Here is an 8,787-nt window from a genome sequence, read left to right on the forward strand (position 1 = left end):
TTTACTCTGCATGATATAAATCCTTTGAAACTTGGTTTATGGCCCAATATATGCTCAGATTTTGTAAATATTCCATATGCACTTGAAAAAATGTCAACGTCAATTGGCCAAGCATGTTAACCATATTTACATGTTCTATCTATGTACTTACTGATTTTTTAATCTGCTTATTCTTTTAATAGTTTAAGGAAGGCAACATGTATGGCTGAATTTTCAGAGTATAATAAGAAGGAGTACAGGGTTGGGGCGCCTGGGTGGCTCAGTGAGTTAAGCCTCTGCCTTCTGCTCAGGTCATGGTCTCAGGATCCTGGGATCAAGCCCCGCATCAGGGTCTCTGCTCAGCGGGGAGCCTCCTTCCCTCTCTTTCTCTGCCTGCCCTTCTTCCTACTTGTGATCTCTGTCTGTCAAATAAGTAAATAAAATCTTAAGAAAAAAATGTTCCATGCTCCTGGATTGGAAGAATAAATATTTTGAAAATGTCTATGCTACCTAAAGCAATCTACACATTTAATGCAATTCCTATCAAAGTACCATCCATCTTTTTCAAAGAAATGGAACAAATAATGCTAAAATTTATATGGAACCAGAAAAGACCTCGAATAGCCAAAGGGATATTGAAAAAGAAAGCCAACGTTGGTGGCATCAGAATTCCGGACTTCAAGCTCTATTACAAAGCTGTCATCATCAAGACAGCATGGTACTGGCACAAAAACAGACACATAGATCAATGGAACAGAATAGAGAGCCCAGAAATAGACCCTCAACTCTATGGTCAACTAATCTTCGACAAAGCAGGAAAGAATGTCCAATGGAAAAAAGACAGCCTTTTCAATAAATGGTGCTGGGAAAATTGGACAGCCACATGCAGAAAAATGAAATTGGACCATTCCCTTACACCACACACAAAAATAGACTCAAAATGGATGAAGGACCTCAATGTACGAAAGGAATCCATCAAAATCCTTGAGGAGAACACAGGCAGCAACCTCTTCGACCTCTGCCGCAGCAACATCTTCCTAGGAACAATGCAAAAGGCAAGGGAAGCAAGGGAAAAAATGAACTACTGGGATTTCATCAAGATCAAAAGCTTTTGCACAGCAAAGGAAACAGTTAACAAAATCAAAAGACAACTGACAGAATGGGAGAAGATATTTGCAAACGACATATCAGATAAAGGACTAGTGTCCAGAATCTACAAAGAACTTAGCAAACTCAGCACCCAAAGAACAAAGAATCCAATCAAGAAATGGGCAGAGGACATGAACAGACATTTCTGCAAAGAAGACATCCAGATGGCGAACAGACACATGAAAAAGTGCTCCATATCACTCGGCATCAGGGAAATACAAATCAAAACCACAATGAGATATCACCTCACACCAGTCAGAATGGCTAAAATCAACAAGTCAGGAAATGACAGATGCTGGTGAGGATGCGGAGAAAGGGGAACCCTCCTACACTGTTGGTGGGAATGCAAGCTGGTGCAGCCACTCTGGAAAACAGCATGGAGGTTCCTCAAAATGTTGAAAATAGAACTGCCCTATGACCCAGCAATTGCACTATTGGGTATTTACCCTAAAGATACAAATGTAGTGATCCAAAGGGGCACATGCACCCGAATGTTTATAGCAGCAATGTCCACAATAGCCAAACTATGGAAAGAACCTAGATGTCCATCAACAGATGAATGGATCAAGAAGATGTGGTATATATACACAATGGAATACTATGCAGCCATCAAAAGAAATGAAATCTTGCCATTTGCAACAACATGGATGGAACTAGAGCGTATCATGCTTAGCGAAATAAGTCAAGCAGAGAAAGACAACTATCATATGATCTCCCTGATATGAGGAAGTGGTGATACAACATGGAGGCTTAAGTGGGTAGAAGAAGAATAAATGAAACAAGATGGGATTGGGAGGGAGACAAACCATAAGTGACTCTTAATCTCACAAAACAAACTGAGGGTTGCCGGGGGGAGGGGGTTTGGGAGAAGGGGGTGGGATTATGGACATTGGGGAGGGTATGTGATTTGGTGAGTGCTGTGAAGTGTGTAAACCTGGTGATTCACAGACCTGTACCCCTGGGGATAAAAATATATGTTTATAAAAAATAAAAAATTAAAGTCTAAAAAAAAAAAAAAGATAAAAGTAGTACAGGATTATGTGGGGCCTTAAAATTTAATCTCATTAACTCTTTCCTGTCACTTGTGCTATTTATGGTCAGGTATACATATAATATTTATATGACATTGTTATTTCTGTTTACTCAATATTTATATAGATTTTTCTATGTGGTAATATTACTTTTCCATTCCTCTGTATCCCTTTTAAAATCTACTGACTTCCTCTTAGGATAATGTTCTTGCTGCCTGAAGAATGCTCTTTAAGGTTTTTCCTTTAGTGCAAGCCTTTGGTGATGAATTCTCTCAATTAATTCTTATTTGAAAATGTCTTTGTTTTGCCTTCATTTACAACAGATGACCTTGTGAATAGAGTTCCAAACTGGCATTTATTTTATTCAATTACTTTCAATATGTCATTTTGTTTGCTTCTGGCTTCTATTCCTTTTTTTTTAAAGTTATTATCAATCTTACAGTTCCACCTTTGAAGAGAATATATCTTTTCTTCTGGATGCTTCTAAGATTTTTGCTTTGTCTTTAGTTTTCGAAAGTTTAACTATGATGTGTGTAGGAGAAATTCTTCTTGAGTTCTATAGGATTTCCTGAATCTTTGGCTCAATGTGTTTTGTCAATTTTAGAAAATCTCAACTGTTATCTCCTCAGTATTGCTTCTCTCTTTCCCCTCCTTCTGAAATTCCAATCCAAGACATGTTAGATTTTTTTCACACTGTGCCATACTTTCTAACCATCATTTCTGTATTTTCTATCATTTTCTCTTTGTCCTTCCATCTGAAAATTTTTCTTTAGAATTATCGTCTTGCTCACTAGTTTTCTCTTCAGCTACATATTATCAGTTCTTAAATCTATCTATTAAGCTCTTGATATACTGATTTCCATGAGTCTGACAAAAGCTCAGCCTAACTTTTTAGCCTCTTATACACAGGTTTTCAGAATCAGCTACTTCTTAGAATGGTAAAGCTCCTCCAAATGCGAGACTCCCCTTCCTGAGTTTCCATTCTCTCTGGGATCTTGGCCCTGTATATCCTTTCTGCCTTGTTAGCTCCCTGATGAATTCAGAGAAATATTTTTAAATATTTTGTCCAGCTTCTTAAGCTGTTCTAGGTGGGAACTACTCTTAATGAAATGATTGATATGGAACAATTTATCCCACCATTACTGGAAGTGGAATTTCTCCATTATTTTGGAAGACAGCATAGTGCCTAAAGGACTGTGAACTGAGTCTGGCATGATAGTATTATCTAATAAGTTTAAACTATTATACATAAAATTAGCCTACAGTTCTTTTTTTGTTTTATCCTTGAGCAATTTTTGTATCATTATTGTGACAGCTTTGTAAAATGAGTTGGATTGCATTCCACATTTCCCTATCCTCTAGAACTCTTTATATTACATAGGGATTATCTGTTTCTTAAAGATTTGGTAAAACTTACCTAAAAATACCTGGATCTATTATTATTATTTTTTAGGGATAAGCTTTTGCTTATATTTTCATTTTATTATATAGTTATTAGTTATTCGTATGTAGGAATTATTCATAAATTCTATCAGTAATTGAGGAATTATTTGTATTTACATTTTCTAGCCCTTCTTTGAAAAAAGTTACAAAATTCCTAGCATATGTTAAATATAATATTATTTAATAAAATATCTTCTGGGTGTGTGATTATGCTTCATTTATCATTTTCAATATCATTTGTGTTTTTCTTGCCTTTAAAATCACATCTGACCAATTTCAACTTATTTGATTTTTAGGAAAACAACTTTGGATTTTATAGCTCAAGGCTACCCTTGTTGTGAAAAGCAGCATGTGTGGCTTTGGGGCTGACATAGTTGGTTTAAAGCTAAATCTTCCTCTGCCTTGGTGATATAGAAGGCTACATGTTCCAGGTGGAAAAAGACATATGAGCAGTACTTAACCCACATCAGACTCTGTGTGAGAAGTAAACCTTATCTACTCACTGAACTATTTTTCCAGTGTATTTTTTTTAAAAGATTTTATTTATTTATTTGACAGAGAGAGATGACAAGCAGGCAGAGAGACAAGCAGAGAGAGAGGAGGAAGCAGGCCCCCTGCTGAGCAAAGAGCCCGATGCGGGGCTCGATCCCAGGACCCTGAGATCATGACCTGAGCTGAAGGCAGCGGCTTAACCCACTGAGCCACCCAGGCGCCCCAATTTTTCCAGTGTATTAAGGACTTTTGGATTTAAAAAAGGACATCTACTTAACCCCCATTCTGATCTAACCTATACCTTTTGTCTAGTTATATTCTATATTAATTCTAGTTATATTCTTATATTCATTTTGTAACTGGACATAGATTTTTCAGCATCTTTTTTTCTTCCAGTTTTCATTTAAATTTCAGTTAGTTAACATACAATGTAATATTAGTTTTAGGTATAGAATTTAGTGATTCCACACTTCCATACAATACCCAGTGCTCATCACAAGTGCCCTCCTTCATCACCATCATCTATTTAACCCATCCCCCCATTCACCTACCCTCTGCTGACCATCAGTTTGTTCTCCATAGTTAAGAGTCTCTTTCTTAGCTGGCCTCTCTTTTTTTCTTCTCTGTTCACTTGTTTTGTTTCTTAAATTCCACATATGAGTGAAATCATATGGTATTTATTTTTCTTGGGCTGACTTATTATGCTTAGCATTATACTCTGTAGCTCCATCCATGTCACTGTAAATGGCAAGATTTCATTCTTTTTATGGCTGAGTAATATTCTATTGTATGCATATACTACTTCATTATCTATTCACAGTCAATGGATATTTGGGCTCTTCCATGATTTGGATATTGCTGATAATGTTTCTATAAACATCAGGATGCATGTACCCTTTTGAATCTGTATTTTTGTATCCTTTGGGTAAATACCTAGTAGTGCAATTGTTGGATCATAGGTTAGTTCTATTTAAATTTTTGAGGAACCTCCATAGTATTTCCCAGAGTGGCTGCACCAGTTTGCAGTCCCAACAGTGTAAAGTTCTTCCCTTTCTCTACATCCTCACCAACACCTGTTGTTTCCTGTGTTGATAATTTTGGCCATTCTGACTGGTGTGAAGTGATATCTCATTGTACTTTTGATTTCTTTTTCCCTGATGATGAGTGGTGTTTAGCTACTTTTCATGTGCCTCTTGGCCATCTGTATGTCTTCTTTAGAAAAATGTCTATTCGTGTCTTCAACCCATTTTTTTAACTGGATTATTTGGGGAGGGGTGTTGAGTTTTTTTAAGCTCTTTGTGTATTTTGGACACTAACTTTTTATCAGTAACCTCACAGGATACAAAATCAATGTAGAGAAATCTGTTTCATTTCCATACTCCAATAATGAAGAATAGAGAAATCGAGGAATCAGTCCCATTTACAATTGCACAAAAAGCCCTAAGATACCTAGGAATAAACCTAACCAAAGAGGTAAGAGATCTGTATTCTAAAAACTATGGAACACTTACAAAAGAAATTGAAGATGACACAAAGAAATGGAAAAACATCCCATGCTGACAGATTGGAAGAAAAAAAATGTCATTAAAATATCTATATTACCCAAAGGAATCTGCACATTTAAGGGAATCTCTATCACAAGGCTGCCAGTATTTTTCACAGAGCTAGAACAAACCATCGTAAAATCTGTATGGAACCACAAAAGACCCCCGATAGCCAAAACAAGCTTGAAAGAGAAAAGCAAAGGTGAAGGCATCAAAATTCCAGACTTTAATTTATATTACAAAGCCGTAGTGATCAAAACAGTATGATACTGGTATAAAAATAGACACATCCGTCAATGGAACAGAATAGAAAACCCAGAAACGAACCCACAACTATATGGTCCGCTAATCTTAACAAAGCAGGGAGAATATCCAGTGGAAAAATGACAGTCTCCTCAAAAAATGGTGTTGGAAAACTAGACAGCAACATGCAAAAGAGTGAAACTGGACCATTTTCTCACACCATGCACTAAAATAAGTTCAAAATGGATGAAAGACCTAAATGTGATACCGGAAGCCATTAAAATCCTAGAGGAGAACAGAGGCAGTAATCTCTTTGACACCAACCACAGCAACTTCTTACTAGAAATGTCTCCTGAGGCAAGGGAAACAAAAGCAAAAATAAACTATTGGGACTTCATCACAATAAAAAAAACTTCTGTACACTGAAGAAAACAATCAACAAAACTAAAAGGCAACCTATAGAATGGAAGAAGATATTTGCAAATGACATAACTGATTTAGAGTTAGTATCCAATATATATAAAAGGCATGGATTTTTTTAAGTTCTTATTTAAATCCCCGTTAGTTAACATACAATGTAGTATTAGCTTCAGGTGTACAATGTAATGATTCAACACTTCCTTACATTACCCAGTGCTTATCGTAAGTATAGTCCTTAATCTCCATTACCTATTTAAGAAACTGATGGCTACCAGAAGGAAAATGGGTGGGGATGAACATGGATATTTCTTAAGATACCAGGTAGTAAAAGACATGTAGGCTTTATCATTCTAGTGCTTATCAAGGAAATGTGAGCTTTATATTGTAATCTCTTTATTGACTAGTCAGAAAGTAGTGAGTTATAAACATGAAGTCTTTACAATCACCACCATTCCCTCCCCAGCCTCATCACTGCCTTCAACTATGTCCTTGTTTCCTTTTTATTTTATTTTATTTTTTCAGTGTTCCAAGATTCATTGTTTATGCACCACACCCAGTGCTCCATGCCATACGTGCCATCTTTAATACCCACTGCCAGTTTCACCCAGCTGCCCCTTCCAAAACCATCAGTTTGTTTCTCAGAGTCCACAGTCTCTCATGGTTCATCTCCCCCTCTGATTTACCCCAGTTCACTTTTCCTTTCCTACTCCTAATGTCCTCCATGTTATTCCTTATGCTCCACAAGTAAGTGAAACCATATGATCTTGTTTCCTAACGACCTGTCAGGCAGGTCTCACAGCATTTAGGCTACTTGAAGCACAAAAGTTTCATTGCAGGCTAATTTAGTCAATTGCAAATTTTAATCTTAGCGCCTCCGCTCCTAAGCAAGTGCCAGCTAGGCTTTCCCAGTAGAATTTGCAGTGAGAAAGAGGTTACCTTTTGACAACCACCTCTCTCTCTCTTCTGGGTCTCCCTTTCTGTTTAGATATGCAAATGGTTTCTTAGTCCTATGGAATGTGTGCATAGATAGGGCAATGTGGTGCTATTTAGATCATATGGTTACTCAGAAGCTGTTATTGGCAAAGTTGGTCTTTTAGCCACAGATACAACAAAAAAGGCCTTATTCAGCATATTTTATGTATATTCCAAAGAAATGCTTAAAGGAATAAAGAAATTTTACTCTTTTGAAAGGCCACATACTCCCATATTGGTCTAAAAATGGAATCTTATATTGGTACTACTGCTGATATACATTTTGTATTCCTTCATATTGAGTTGATAAATATTTATTAAGTATGCATGAGTTCTTGGTAGAGCTAAAGATTCTGGAATACAGACCTGTCAATACAGACAAGGTCCTTGTTCTCCAGGACCTTACATTCTAATAAGGAGTAGACATACCAGAAACAAGTAAATTAAATTTGTGATAAGACAAGTAAATAAAATTTGTGATAAGTGATATAAAAGAAATAAAACCAGAAGATGTGATAGAGTGGAGGGGAGTATGAGGAAGACTACTCTGAGAAAGGATATTTGAGCCAAAATTTGAAGCATAGCAAGGAGCCAGGCACTCAAAGTGTCTAGGAAAGAGTTTCAGGCAAATCCAGTAAGGATTTAAGCAAATCCAGATAGGCTGCAGTTCCATGAAGGAGATGGTTGGCAAAATAGGCAGGAAATAGATCAGGTAGAGCCTTATAGGTTGTGGAAATAAATTTGAGTTTGATTCCAAATGCTATGGGAAACTTTTTTTAAATTAAATTAATTTATTTATTTTCAGAAAAACAGTATTCATTATTTTTTCACCACACCCAGTTCTCCATGCAATCCGTGCCCTCTATAATACCCACCACCTGGTACCCCGACCTCCCACCCCCACCGCCACTTCAAACCCCTCAGATTGTTTTTCAGAGTCCATATGGGAAACTTTTAAATAACTTTTAAATAGTCTCATAAAAGGATAGAAATGGGCTAGTTTAATTTTTTAAAAGATAGTTCTGGCTGCCTATGAGGAATGGAATTTAAGGGAGCAAGGGAGGAGACAGTGAGCTCCACTCAGAATCTATTACCATGGTCCAAGTAAACACATATGATGGCTAGGACCAGGATGGCAGCATTAGATATGAAGAGAAGTAGGTGAACTAAAGTTATATTTTAGAGATAGGCTAAGACACATTTTCTGTGGATTATAAGGAAAAGGCAGGAATCAAGGATGATTCCTAGGTTTGGGGTTTAAACAGTTGGGTTGATAGTGGTACCATTTACTGGGCAGGATTGAGATGGCAGTAATAAAGAGTTCAGTTTAAGATATAATGTTTGACATATCTATGAAACATTTAAGTGGAAAAATCAGGTAAGCAGTTGGAATAGAGTTATAAATTGCATGCTTATGCAGAGGTAATATTTAAATCTATAGGACAAGGTGAAATTGTATAAGATTAAAGTGTAGTGAAAGGCCTAAGCTATAGGACACTTCATAATGACTATGA

This window comes from Mustela lutreola, chromosome X, assembly GCF_030435805.1.
Source record: "Mustela lutreola isolate mMusLut2 chromosome X, mMusLut2.pri, whole genome shotgun sequence".
NCBI classification, from domain to species: domain Eukaryota; kingdom Metazoa; phylum Chordata; class Mammalia; order Carnivora; family Mustelidae; genus Mustela; species Mustela lutreola.